Source organism: Schistocerca piceifrons, chromosome 1, assembly GCF_021461385.2.
Source record: "Schistocerca piceifrons isolate TAMUIC-IGC-003096 chromosome 1, iqSchPice1.1, whole genome shotgun sequence".
Lineage (NCBI taxonomy): Eukaryota > Metazoa > Arthropoda > Insecta > Orthoptera > Acrididae > Schistocerca > Schistocerca piceifrons.
Genome location: NC_060138.1, coordinates 396436428 through 396450788, shown reverse-complemented (window position 1 = coordinate 396450788; position 14361 = coordinate 396436428). Strand labels below are relative to the sequence as shown.

The window sequence follows — 14361 nt, the reverse complement described above, 5'->3', positions numbered from 1 at the left end:
CCCACCGATCAGCGTTAATAGCACACGTGCAAGGTCCCACACTTCTGTGACGTGAGGGCATAGGAGACGATGCTCTCTGGTGTCTACGTCACCACATCGGCCGCAAGCAGCCGAGGGCCATAGGAGGATGGCCGCCAGGCGATGATTAGTGGGTATTAAATTGTTTACAACGCGATACCATAGCGCTGAAACTTCTGTGGGAAGGGCTAGGTGGTTGATATTAGCCCAAGCGTGGTGCCAGATGACCGACGGTCGTCTGTCCTCCAATTTGTGTGGTGTGAGCTGGCCTTGAAGCGCCTAGTAAAGGCGCTTCGATGTGCGTGCCTTGTCGGTGGCCACTGCTAGGATGTAACTTTGATTGAGGTGATAGTCCTTGACTGTCGTCATCCGGAATGGAATATGTGTCAAGCATACTGGTGCACGCGCCGATTGTAGGCGATAACGGTCGAAAAGCACCGCTGTTGTCCCACCTGGGTCAATCTCACGCAAAGTGGCGATACGGTGAATCAGGATTGCCGCACATTTGTGGGGAAAGTCAATGAGTCCAAGGCGACTATCGACTTTTGGCAGTGTACAAGTCTGTGCATCAACTTTGAATAGTGCACGCCGCCACAATAGGCAATATACTGTTTGTGAGATGGCTCTGCTGGTTTGTTTCGGTAGCGTAAGGAGTTGTGCTACATACCATGCCCGTGATAGGATGTAAGTATTAATCAGTTGGATTCGTTGATGGAGGTCGAGTCGTTGATCAGTGTGACTCACGCAAAGTCCTCTGATGCGCGTGAGAATCCGCCTGCACGTGAGTGTTAACATGCGCTGTGGACAGGCAGTCACCTCAAGACCCAAGATACGTTGTTCCCCTACAATCCGGTAGCATGGGCGTTCGATGGTCAATGATCGTGGTCCTAGTGGGATTAGCACCATTTTGTTGGATTTTAACATGGCACCGGATGCTCGTTCATAAACGTGGAGGACTCGGCGAACCGAATCGATGTCCCTGGCGTTTGCTACAAACACACCTACACCATCCGCCTACGCCACACTGCGGAAGGTGACGCCTGGGAAAGGAACACCATCGACCATCCGTCCGATGTCACGCAGCATGGGGTACAGCGCCAAAGCGATAAAATACACTGACAAGGGACACCCTTGTCGAACTGATCGTCTGATGGGAATTGGTCGTGATCTGCAACCGTTCACAATGATTGTGGAATTTGCTCCATCCAAGAAGTGCCGGATGACTCTTATGAAGTGCTCCCCGAAACCCATCCGCTACATAACGGCCAGCAGGTAGGATGGGAGACCCTATCGGAGGCACCGGCGAAATCTAGGGATCAATTGCAGCCGGGGTTCGAGCGTCGGCGGTGGGTGAGTAAGACAGCATCACGGTATATAGAAGCAGCGGTGAAGGTGGTTCGATTCGAAACGCCACATGATTGAGTGGGACAAAGTACCTTATTCATTCCCTGTTTAAGACGTGAAGCCACACTTCGTGCCACCAACTTATAATCAGTGTTAAGAACGGTGATGGGACGTACGTCTTTAGCCCATCAGTGACCTGTGACCTTTGGATTAAAGCCAATACGTACAGCTAGAAAATCGGCGGGTAGCTCGCAACCAGCAAAAATCTCCTCGCACATTTTGCAGAAGCGGTCTCCTAACAGGCCGGAAAACCTAGCACTTCGATTAGTGCTGGAATGGCACAATCGAAGGGCGGTATCCTTGCGGAGTACCGCCAGAGATGAAAAACCGCAGTGTCAGGGCCTAAATGCTTGCAGCGTGTGCGTTCCACATGAGGGAGTGACATACGGTGGTGCGGGCTGATATGGCAACAGGCGACCGTCGAAAACATCGCAAAAGCAAGTGCCGGAAGGAACGACAATATACGAGAGCACTCGTCAACAGCCCAGTACTACCCTCCATGTCGAGGAGTAAACTGCGACTCCTATTTGAACGCCGCTAGCTGCCAGGGCAGTGGAGAAGCCGTGAGGCCGCCCCACAGCAGCGTCAGGCCGGTGCGAGCTATACTGGCGCGAGCTACACCTAGCCGAGTGCTTACGTCGTCCACCACCTACTGCATATGTGTGTGTGCGTGTGTACACACGTATTCTGCGTGCGTGCGGCGGCGACGACGACGACGTTCGCGAGGAGCTAAGGTTATAACTCCAAACAATTTAATTAAAATTATCTGTGACCAGACCATAAGAGACGCTAACGAGGCATCCGAAGGCACTGTCCTGTGCCCCCATAAATTACCAGCCTAGCGTAATGCGGCTGCAAGTGCGGTCCGGCTAACCGCAAAAAAAAAAAAAAAAAAAAAAAAATTCCTTAAGATAATCTTAAATTAATTAAAAGAAATCGTGGTGTGTAAGCAACTAACTACTGGGCACATCAACAACTATGACAAGTTTTGCTACCAGCGGAATATCTGATCACTGCAGAATGTTAACCCATTTCAGGCTGTGTTTTAATTAATTTTAGGTGGGCCCATCCCGGCGGTACTGCAATGCCGGGCCAACCCGCTACAGAGGTGGAGCAAGCCCCTAGCACTCCGTCAGAAGCCAAAAATGAGTTTAATATTCTGGTCGTGTGATGCAGGACGTATCAGATATTAAGCTGATAAGAACAGATACTACACTTCTTTCCCTCCTACCTCCCCTATAGCCCTACCTTTTCCTCTCCAAAAATGCCGCCATCCTCTAGTGTCGACGCAGCACGTAAAGCAGGGTGTTGTTAGTAGCAAGACTTATTGCCATAAACCGAAAATAAAAGCGGAGGCATACTCTGCTATGCCTCAGGGGGCGACGACACACTACTCAGAAACACACCTCCCTCTGCAGGTGTGAGGCAAGTGATGATTTTAAAAACTAAATAGAAAGAAATAAATAAAGACAGAAATGAAGGCAAAATAAAAAAAAAACAGCGACGCAGCACACTCAAACGAACTGGCGAGATAATCCCATCGCCCATAGAATTAACAAAGTAATAATCCTCTAAGATAGATTATGCGTTTTCCAATTTTCCAATAATTTTTCATACAAGGTTCACACAATTCGCATGTTACCAATTTCCATATTATCAGTATCACAGAACAGTCTACTCTAGTGATGCCCAGAAGGCCAATATCAAATCTGGGGTATGGGTAAGTCAAGGGTAGTTTGAAAGTCCGAGTGACAAAGATCCAGGGGTACACTCAGGCAATTCTTATACGAGGTGCCTTAGTTAGCCCGGAACACCTTTTGATAACCATGAACCATTGCAACTTTAAGAAATCTTGCAAAAGTAATGGTATATTTCCGGTCAGATTCCGCCAGGCGATGCTGGCTCCAAAGGTAGTCCATGAAAGAGACAGCATCTGCGAGGCAAAGGTCATAGATCGTGAAAATGGTTTGGCCCAAGAGACACACCATTGCGTTACGTCGTGTTCGGGGGTTGGTCTGAATACCAGGGTTAAGGAACCAGTCGACTGACACATAGTCCAGTGTAGTCCCACCGATCAGCGTTAATAGCACACGTGCAAGGTCCCACACTTCTGTGACGTGAGGGCATAGGAGACGATGCTCTCTGGTGTCTACGTCACCACATCGGCCGCAAGCAGCCGAGGGCCATAGGAGGATGGCCGCCAGGCGATGATTAGTGGGTATTAAATTGTTTACAACGCGATACCATAGCGCTGAAACTTCTGTGGGAAGGGCTAGGTGGTTGATATTAGCCCAAGCGTGGTGCCAGATGACCGACGGTCGTCTGTCCTCCAATTTGTGTGGTGTGAGCTGGCCTTGAAGCGCCTAGTAAAGGCGCTTCGATGTGCGTGCCTTGTCGGTGGCCACTGCTAGGATGTAACTTTGATTGAGGTGATAGTCCTTGACTGTCGTCATCCGGAATGGAATATGTGTCAAGCATACTGGTGCACGCGCCGATTGTAGGCGATAACGGTCGAAAAGCACCGCTGTTGTCCCACCTGGGTCAATCTCACGCAAAGTGGCGATACGGTGAATCAGGATTGCCGCACATTTGTGGGGAAAGTCAATGAGTCCAAGGCGACTATCGACTTTTGGCAGTGTACAAGTCTGTGCATCAACTTTGAATAGTGCACGCCGCCACAATAGGCAATATACTGTTTGTGAGATGGCTCTGCTGGTTTGTTTCGGTAGCGTAAGGAGTTGTGCTACATACCATGCCCGTGATAGGATGTAAGTATTAATCAGTTGGATTCGTTGATGGAGGTCGAGTCGTTGATCAGTGTGACTCACGCAAAGTCCTCTGATGCGCGTGAGAATCCGCCTGCACGTGAGTGTCAACATGCGCTGTGGACAGGCAGTCACCTCAAGACCCAAGATACGTTGTTCCCCTACAATCCGGTAGCATGGGCGTTCGATGGTCAATGATCGTGGTCCTAGTGGGATTAGCACCATTTTGTTGGATTTTAACATGGCACCGGATGCTCGTTCATAAACGTGGAGGACTCGGCGAACCGAATCGATGTCCCTGGCGTTTGCTACAAACACACCTACACCATCCGCCTACGCCACACTGCGGAAGGTGACGCCTGGGAAAGGAACACCATCGACCATCCGTCCGATGTCACGCAGCATGGGGTACAGCGCCAAAGCGATAAAATACACTGACAAGGGACACCCTTGTCGAACTGATCGTCTGATGGGAATTGGTCGTGATCTGCAACCGTTCACAATGATTGTGGAATTTGCTCCATCCAAGAAGTGCCGGATGACTCTTATGAAGTGCTCCCCGAAACCCATCCGCTACATAACGGCCAGCAGGTAGGATGGGAGACCCTATCGGAGGCACCGGCGAAATCTAGGGATCAATTGCAGCCGGGGTTCGAGCGTCGGCGGTGGGTGAGTAAGACAGCATCACGGTATATAGAAGCAGCGGTGAAGGTGGTTCGATTCGAAACGCCACATGATTGAGTGGGACAAAGTACCTTATTCATTCCCTGTTTAAGACGTGAAGCCACACTTCGTGCCACCAACTTATAATCAGTGTTAAGAACGGTGATGGGACGTACGTCTTTAGCCCATCAGTGACCTGTGACCTTTGGATTAAAGCCAATACGTACAGCTAGAAAATCGGCGGGTAGCTCGCAACCAGCAAAAATCTCCTCGCACATTTTGCAGAAGCGGTCTCCTAACAGGCCGGAAAACCTAGCACTTCGATTAGTGCTGGAATGGCACAATCGAAGGGCGGTATCCTTGCGGAGTACCGCCAGAGATGAAAAACCGCAGTGTCAGGGCCTAAATGCTTGCAGCGTGTGCGTTCCACATGAGGGAGTGACATACGGTGGTGCGGGCTGATATGGCAACAGGCGACCGTCGAAAACATCGCAAAAGCAAGTGCCGGAAGGAACGACAATATACGAGAGCACTCGTCAACAGCCCAGTACTACCCTCCATGTCGAGGAGTAAACTGCGACTCCTATTTGAACGCCGCTAGCTGCCAGGGCAGTGGAGAAGCCGTGAGGCCGCCCCACAGCAGCGTCAGGCCGGTGCGAGCTATACTGGCGCGAGCTACACCTAGCCGAGTGCTTACGTCGTCCACCACCTACTGCATATGTGTGTGTGCGTGTGTACACACGTATTCTGCGTGCGTGCGGCGGCGACGACGACGACGTTCGCGAGGAGCTAAGGTTATAACTCCAAACAATTTAATTAAAATTATCTGTGACCAGACCATAAGAGACGCTAACGAGGCATCCGAAGGCACTGTCCTGTGCCCCCATAAATTACCAGCCTAGCGTAATGCGGCTGCAAGTGCGGTCCGGCTAACCGCAAAAAAAAAAAAAAAAAAAAAAATTACTTAAGATAATCTTAAATTAATTAAAAGAAATCGTGGTGTGTAAGCAACTAACTACTGGGCACATCAACAACTATGACAAGTTTTGCTACCAGCGGAATATCTGATCACTGCAGAATGTTAACCCATTTCAGGCTGTGTTTTAATTAATTTTAGGTGGGCCCATCCCGGCGGTACTGCAATGCCGGGCCAACCCGCTACAGAGGTGGAGCAAGCCCCTAGCACTCCGTCAGAAGCCAAAAATGAGTTTAATATTCTGGTCGTGTGATGCAGGACGTATCAGATATTAAGCTGATAAGAACAGATACTACACTTCTTTCCCTCCTACCTCCCCTATAGCCCTACCTTTTCCTCTCCATAAATGCCGCCATCCTCTAGTGTCGACGCAGCACGTAAAGCAGGGTGTTGTTAGTAGCAAGACTTATTGCCATAAACCGAAAATAAAAGCGGAGGCATACTCTGCTATGCCTCAGGGGGCGACGACACACTACTCAGAAACACACCTCCCTCTGCAGGTGTGAGGCAAGTGATGATTTTAAAAACTAAATAGAAAGAAATAAATAAAGACAGAAATGAAGGCAAAATAAAAAAAAAACAGCGACGCAGCACACTCAAACGAACTGGCGAGATAATCCCATCGCCCATAGAATTAACAAAGTAATAATCCTCTAAGATAGATTATGCGTTTTCCAATTTTCCAATAATTTTTCATACAAGGTTCACACAATTCGCATGTTACCAATTTCCATATTATCAGTATCACAGAACAGTCTACTCTAGTGATGCCCAGAAGGCCAATATCAAATCTGGGGTATGGGTAAGTCAAGGGTAGTTTGAAAGTCCGAGTGACAAAGATCCAGGGGTACACTCAGGCAATTCTTATACGAGGTGCCTTAGTTAGCCCGGAACACCTTTTGATAACCATGAACCATTGCAACTTTAAGAAATCTTGCAAAAGTAATGGTATATTTCCGGTCAGATTCCGCCAGGCGATGCTGGCTCCAAAGGTAGTCCATGAAAGAGACAGCATCTGCGAGGCAAAGGTCATAGATCGTGAAAATGGTTTGGCCCAAGAGACACACCATTGCGTTACGTCGTGTTCGGGGGTTGGTCTGAATACCAGGGTTAAGGAACCAGTCGACTGACACATAGTCCAGTGTAGTCCCACCGATCAGCGTTAATAGCACACGTGCAAGGTCCCACACTTCTGTGACGTGAGGGCATAGGAGACGATGCTCTCTGGTGTCTACGTCACCACATCGGCCGCAAGCAGCCGAGGGCCATAGGAGGATGGCCGCCAGGCGATGATTAGTGGGTATTAAATTGTTTACAACGCGATACCATAGCGCTGAAACTTCTGTGGGAAGGGCTAGGTGGTTGATATTAGCCCAAGCGTGGTGCCAGATGACCGACGGTCGTCTGTCCTCCAATTTGTGTGGTGTGAGCTGGCCTTGAAGCGCCTAGTAAAGGCGCTTCGATGTGCGTGCCTTGTCGGTGGCCACTGCTAGGATGTAACTTTGATTGAGGTGATAGTCCTTGACTGTCGTCATCCGGAATGGAATATGTGTCAAGCATACTGGTGCACGCGCCGATTGTAGGCGATAACGGTCGAAAAGCACCGCTGTTGTCCCACCTGGGTCAATCTCACGCAAAGTGGCGATACGGTGAATCAGGATTGCCGCACATTTGTGGGGAAAGTCAATGAGTCCAAGGCGACTATCGACTTTTGGCAGTGTACAAGTCTGTGCATCAACTTTGAATAGTGCACGCCGCCACAATAGGCAATATACTGTTTGTGAGATGGCTCTGCTGGTTTGTTTCGGTAGCGTAAGGAGTTGTGCTACATACCATGCCCGTGATAGGATGTAAGTATTAATCAGTTGGATTCGTTGATGGAGGTCGAGTCGTTGATCAGTGTGACTCACGCAAAGTCCTCTGATGCGCGTGAGAATCCGCCTGCACGTGAGTGTCAACATGCGCTGTGGACAGGCAGTCACCTCAAGACCCAAGATACGTTGTTCCCCTACAATCCGGTAGCATGGGCGTTCGATGGTCAATGATCGTGGTCCTAGTGGGATTAGCACCATTTTGTTGGATTTTAACATGGCACCGGATGCTCGTTCATAAACGTGGAGGACTCGGCGAACCGAATCGATGTCCCTGGCGTTTGCTACAAACACACCTACACCATCCGCCTACGCCACACTGCGGAAGGTGACGCCTGGGAAAGGAACACCATCGACCATCCGTCCGATGTCACGCAGCATGGGGTACAGCGCCAAAGCGATAAAATACACTGACAAGGGACACCCTTGTCGAACTGATCGTCTGATGGGAATTGGTCGTGATCTGCAACCGTTCACAATGATTGTGGAATTTGCTCCATCCAAGAAGTGCCGGATGACTCTTATGAAGTGCTCCCCGAAACCCATCCGCTACATAACGGCCAGCAGGTAGGATGGGAGACCCTATCGGAGGCACCGGCGAAATCTAGGGATCAATTGCAGCCGGGGTTCGAGCGTCGGCGGTGGGTGAGTAAGACAGCATCACGGTATATAGAAGCAGCGGTGAAGGTGGTTCGATTCGAAACGCCACATGATTGAGTGGGACAAAGTACCTTATTCATTCCCTGTTTAAGACGTGAAGCCACACTTCGTGCCACCAACTTATAATCAGTGTTAAGAACGGTGATGGGACGTACGTCTTTAGCCCATCAGTGACCTGTGACCTTTGGATTAAAGCCAATACGTACAGCTAGAAAATCGGCGGGTAGCTCGCAACCAGCAAAAATCTCCTCGCACATTTTGCAGAAGCGGTCTCCTAACAGGCCGGAAAACCTAGCACTTCGATTAGTGCTGGAATGGCACAATCGAAGGGCGGTATCCTTGCGGAGTACCGCCAGAGATGAAAAACCGCAGTGTCAGGGCCTAAATGCTTGCAGCGTGTGCGTTCCACATGAGGGAGTGACATACGGTGGTGCGGGCTGATATGGCAACAGGTGACCGTCGAAAACATCGCAAAAGCAAGTGCCGGAAGGAACGACAATATACGAGAGCACTCGTCAACAGCCCAGTACTACCCTCCATGTCGAGGAGTAAACTGCGACTCCTATTTGAACGCCGCTAGCTGCCAGGGCAGTGGAGAAGCCGTGAGGCCGCCCCACAGCAGCGTCAGGCCGGTGCGAACTATACTGGCGCGAGCTACACCTAGCCGAGTGCTTACGTCGTCCACCACCTACTGCATATGTGTGTGTGCGTGTGTACACACGTATTCTGCGTGCGTGCGGCGGCGACGACGACGACGTTCGCGAGGAGCTAAGGTTATAACTCCAAACAATTTAATTAAAATTATCTGTGACCAGACCATAAGAGACGCTAACGAGGCATCCGAAGGCACTGTCCTGTGCCCCCATAAATTACCAGCCTAGCGTAATGCGGCTGCAAGTGCGGTCCGGCTAACCGCAAAAAAAAAAAAAAAAAAAAAAAATTCCTTAAGATAATCTTAAATTAATTAAAAGAAATCGTGGTGTGTAAGCAACTAACTACTGGGCACATCAACAACTACGACAAGTTTTGCTACCAGCGGAATATCTGATCACTGCAGAATGTTAACCCATTTCAGGCTGTGTTTTAATTAATTTTAGGTGGGCCCATCCCGGCGGTACTGCAATGCCGGGCCAACCCGCTACAGAGGTGGAGCAAGCCCCTAGCACTCCGTCAGAAGCCAAAAATGAGTTTAATATTCTGGTCGTGTGATGCAGGACGTATCAGATATTAAGCTGATAAGAACAGATACTACACTTCTTTCCCTCCTACCTCCCCTATAGCCCTACCTTTTCCTCTCCAAAAATGCCGCCATCCTCTAGTGTCGACGCAGCACGTAAAGCAGGGTGTTGTTAGTAGCAAGACTTATTGCCATAAACCGAAAATAAAAGCGGAGGCATACTCTGCTATGCCTCAGGGGGCGACGACACACTACTCAGAAACACACCTCCCTCTGCAGGTGTGAGGCAAGTGATGATTTTAAAAACTAAATAGAAAGAAATAAATAAAGACAGAAATGAAGGCAAAATAAAAAAAAAACAGCGACGCAGCACACTCAAACGAACTGGCGAGATAATCCCATCGCCCATAGAATTAACAAAGTAATAATCCTCTAAGATAGATTATGCGTTTTCCAATTTTCCAATAATTTTTCATACAAGGTTCACACAATTCGCATGTTACCAATTTCCATATTATCAGTATCACAGAACAGTCTACTCTAGTGATGCCCAGAAGGCCAATATCAAATCTGGGGTATGGGTAAGTCAAGGGTAGTTTGAAAGTCCGAGTGACAAAGATCGAGGGGTACACTCAGGCAATTCTTATACGAGGTGCCTTAGTTAGCCCGGAACACCTTTTGATAACCATGAACCATTGCAACTTTAATAAATCTTGCAAAAGTAATGGTATATTTCCGGTCAGATTCCGCCAGGCGATGCTGGCTCCAAAGGTAGTCCATGAAAGAGACAGCATCTGCGAGGCAAAGGTCATAGATCGTGAAAATGGTTTGGCCCAAGAGACACACCATTGCGTTACGTCGTGTTCGGGGGTTGGTCTGAATACCAGGGTTAAGGAACCAGTCGACTGACACATAGTCCAGTGTAGTCCCACCGATCAGCGTTAATAGCACACGTGCAAGGTCCCACACTTCTGTGACGTGAGGGCATAGGAGACGATGCTCTCTGGTGTCTACGTCACCACATCGGCCGCAAGCAGCCGAGGGCCATAGGAGGATGGCCGCCGGGCGATGATTAGTGGGTATTAAATTGTTTACAACGCGATACCATAGCGCTGAAACTTCTGTGGGAAGGGCTAGGTGGTTGATATTAGCCCAAGCGTGGTGCCAGATGACCGACGGTCGTCTGTCCTCCAATTTGTGTGGTGTGAGCTGGCCTCGAAGCGCCTAGTAAAGGCGCTTCGATGTGCGTGCCTTGTCGGTGGCCACTGCTAGGATGTAACTTTGATTGAGGTGATAGTCCTTGACTGTCGTCATCCGGAATGGAATATGTGTCAAGCATACTGGTGCACGCGCCGATTGTAGGCGATAACGGTCGAAAAGCACCGCTGTTGTCCCACCTGGGTCAATCTCACGCAAAGTGGCGATACGGTGAATCAGGATTGCCGCACATTTGTGGGGAAAGTCAATGAGTCCAAGGCGACTATCGACTTTTGGCAGTGTACAAGTCTGTGCATCAACTTTGAATAGTGCACGCCGCCACAATAGGCAATATACTGTTTGTGAGATGGCTCTGCTGGTTTGTTTCGGTAGCGTAAGGAGTTGTGCTACATACCATGCCCGTGATAGGATGTAAGTATTAATCAGTTGGATTCGTTGATGGAGGTCGAGTCGTTGATCAGTGTGACTCACGCAAAGTCCTCTGATGCGCGTGAGAATCCGCCTGCACGTGAGTGTTAACATGCGCTGTGGACAGGCAGTCACCTCAAGACCCAAGATACGTTGTTCCCCTACAATCCGGTAGCATGGGCGTTCGATGGTCAATGATCGTGGTCCTAGTGGGATTAGCACCATTTTGTTGGATTTTAACATGGCACCGGATGCTCGTTCATAAACGTGGAGGACTCGGCGAACCGAATCGATGTCCCTGGCGTTTGCTACAAACACACCTACACCATCCGCCTACGCCACACTGCGGAAGGTGACGCCTGGGAAAGGAACACCATCGACCATCCGTCCGATGTCACGCAGCATGGGGTACAGCGCCAAAGCGATAAAATACACTGACAAGGGACACCCTTGTCGAACTGATCGTCTGATGGGAATTGGTCGTGATCTGCAACCGTTCACAATGATTGTGGAATTTGCTCCATCCAAGAAGTGCCGGATGACTCTTATGAAGTGCTCCCCGAAACCCATCCGCTACATAACGGCCAGCAGGTAGGATGGGAGACCCTATCGGAGGCACAGGCGAAATCTAGGGATCAATTGCAGCCGGGGTTCGAGCGTCGGCGGTGGGTGAGTAAGACAGCATCACGGTATATAGAAGCAGCGGTGAAGGTGGTTCGATTCGAAACGCCACATGATTGAGTGGGACAAAGTACCTTATTCATTCCCTGTTTAAGACGTGAAGCCACACTTCGTGCCACCAACTTATAATCAGTGTTAAGAACGGTGATGGGACGTACGTCTTTAGCCCATCAGTGACCTGTGACCTTTGGATTAAAGCCAATACGTACAGCTAGAAAATCGGCGGGTAGCTCGCAACCAGCAAAAATCTCCTCGCACATTTTGCAGAAGCGGTCTCCTAACAGGCCGGAAAACCTAGCACTTCGATTAGTGCTGGAATGGCACAATCGAAGGGCGGTATCCTTGCGGAGTACCGCCAGAGATGAAAAACCGCAGTGTCAGGGCCTAAATGCTTGCAGCGTGTGCGTTCCACATGAGGGAGTGACATACGGTGGTGCGGGCTGATATGGCAACAGGTGACCGTCGAAAACATCGCAAAAGCAAGTGCCGGAAGGAACGACAATATACGAGAGCACTCGTCAACAGCCCAGTACTACCCTCCATGTCGAGGAGTAAACTGCGACTCCTATTTGAACGCCGCTAGCTGCCAGGGCAGTGGAGAAGCCGTGAGGCCGCCCCACAGCAGCGTCAGGCCGGTGCGAACTATACTGGCGCGAGCTACACCTAGCCGAGTGCTTACGTCGTCCACCACCTACTGCATATGTGTGTGTGCGTGTGTACACACGTATTCTGCGTGCGTGCGGCGGCGACGACGACGACGTTCGCGAGGAGCTAAGGTTATAACTCCAAACAATTTAATTAAAATTATCTGTGACCAGACCATAAGAGACGCTAACGAGGCATCCGAAGGCACTGTCCTGTGCCCCCATAAATTACCAGCCTAGCGTAATGCGGCTGCAAGTGCGGTCCGGCTAACCGCAAAAAAAAAAAAAAAAAAAAAAAAATTCCTTAAGATAATCTTAAATTAATTAAAAGAAATCGTGGTGTGTAAGCAACTAACTACTGGGCACATCAACAACTACGACAAGTTTTGCTACCAGCGGAATATCTGATCACTGCAGAATGTTAACCCATTTCAGGCTGTGTTTTAATTAATTTTAGGTGGGCCCATCCCGGCGGTACTGCAATGCCGGGCCAACCCGCTACAGAGGTGGAGCAAGCCCCTAGCACTCCGTCAGAAGCCAAAAATGAGTTTAATATTCTGGTCGTGTGATGCAGGACGTATCAGATATTAAGCTGATAAGAACAGATACTACACTTCTTTCCCTCCTACCTCCCCTATAGCCCTACCTTTTCCTCTCCAAAAATGCCGCCATCCTCTAGTGTCGACGCAGCACGTAAAGCAGGGTGTTGTTAGTAGCAAGACTTATTGCCATAAACCGAAAATAAAAGCGGAGGCATACTCTGCTATGCCTCAGGGGGCGACGACACACTACTCAGAAACACACCTCCCTCTGCAGGTGTGAGGCAAGTGATGATTTTAAAAACTAAATAGAAAGAAATAAATAAAGACAGAAATGAAGGCAAAATAAAAAAAAAACAGCGACGCAGCACACTCAAACGAACTGGCGAGATAATCCCATCGCCCATAGAATTAACAAAGTAATAATCCTCTAAGATAGATTATGCGTTTTCCAATTTTCCAATAATTTTTCATACAAGGTTCACACAATTCGCATGTTACCAATTTCCATATTATCAGTATCACAGAACAGTCTACTCTAGTGATGCCCAGAAGGCCAATATCAAATCTGGGGTATGGGTAAGTCAAGGGTAGTTTGAAAGTCCGAGTGACAAAGATCGAGGGGTACACTCAGGCAATTCTTATACGAGGTGCCTTAGTTAGCCCGGAACACCTTTTGATAACCATGAACCATTGCAACTTTAATAAATCTTGCAAAAGTAATGGTATATTTCCGGTCAGATTCCGCCAGGCGATGCTGGCTCCAAAGGTAGTCCATGAAAGAGACAGCATCTGCGAGGCAAAGGTCATAGATCGTGAAAATGGTTTGGCCCAAGAGACACACCATTGCGTTACGTCGTGTTCGGGGGTTGGTCTGAATACCAGGGTTAAGGAACCAGTCGACTGACACATAGTCCAGTGTAGTCCCACCGATCAGCGTTAATAGCACACGTGCAAGGTCCCACACTTCTGTGACGTGAGGGCATAGGAGACGATGCTCTCTGGTGTCTACGTCACCACATCGGCCGCAAGCAGCCGAGGGCCATAGGAGGATGGCCGCCGGGCGATGATTAGTGGGTATTAAATTGTTTACAACGCGATACCATAGCGCTGAAACTTCTGTGGGAAGGGCTAGGTGGTTGATATTAGCCCAAGCGTGGTGCCAGATGACCGACGGTCGTCTGTCCTCCAATTTGTGTGGTGTGAGCTGGCCTCGAAGCGCCTAGTAAAGGCGCTTCGATGTGCGTGCCTTGTCGGTGGCCACTGCTAGGATGTAACTTTGATTGAGGTGATAGTCCTTGACTGTCGTCATCCGGAATGGAATATGTGTCAAGCAT

The 14361-nt window shown here is 49.3% G+C and overlaps 1 non-coding gene and 3 pseudogenes across 1 annotated transcript; all 4 read right to left on the bottom strand.

Moving 5' to 3' along the window:
- Window positions 1–2476: 2476 nt before the first annotated feature.
- On the bottom strand, window positions 2477–2688 carry LOC124721413 (annotated as a pseudogene).
- Window positions 2689–5962: 3274 nt separating this feature from the next.
- LOC124721437 lies at window positions 5963–6154 on the bottom strand. The gene has a single exon (XR_007006331.1). It is a non-coding gene; the product is annotated as a U2 spliceosomal RNA (small nuclear RNA).
- Window positions 6155–9449: 3295 nt separating this feature from the next.
- LOC124721408 lies at window positions 9450–9661 on the bottom strand (annotated as a pseudogene).
- A 3276-nt stretch (window positions 9662–12937) lies between these two features.
- Window positions 12938–13149, bottom strand: LOC124721405 (annotated as a pseudogene).
- Window positions 13150–14361: the final 1212 nt, after the last annotated feature.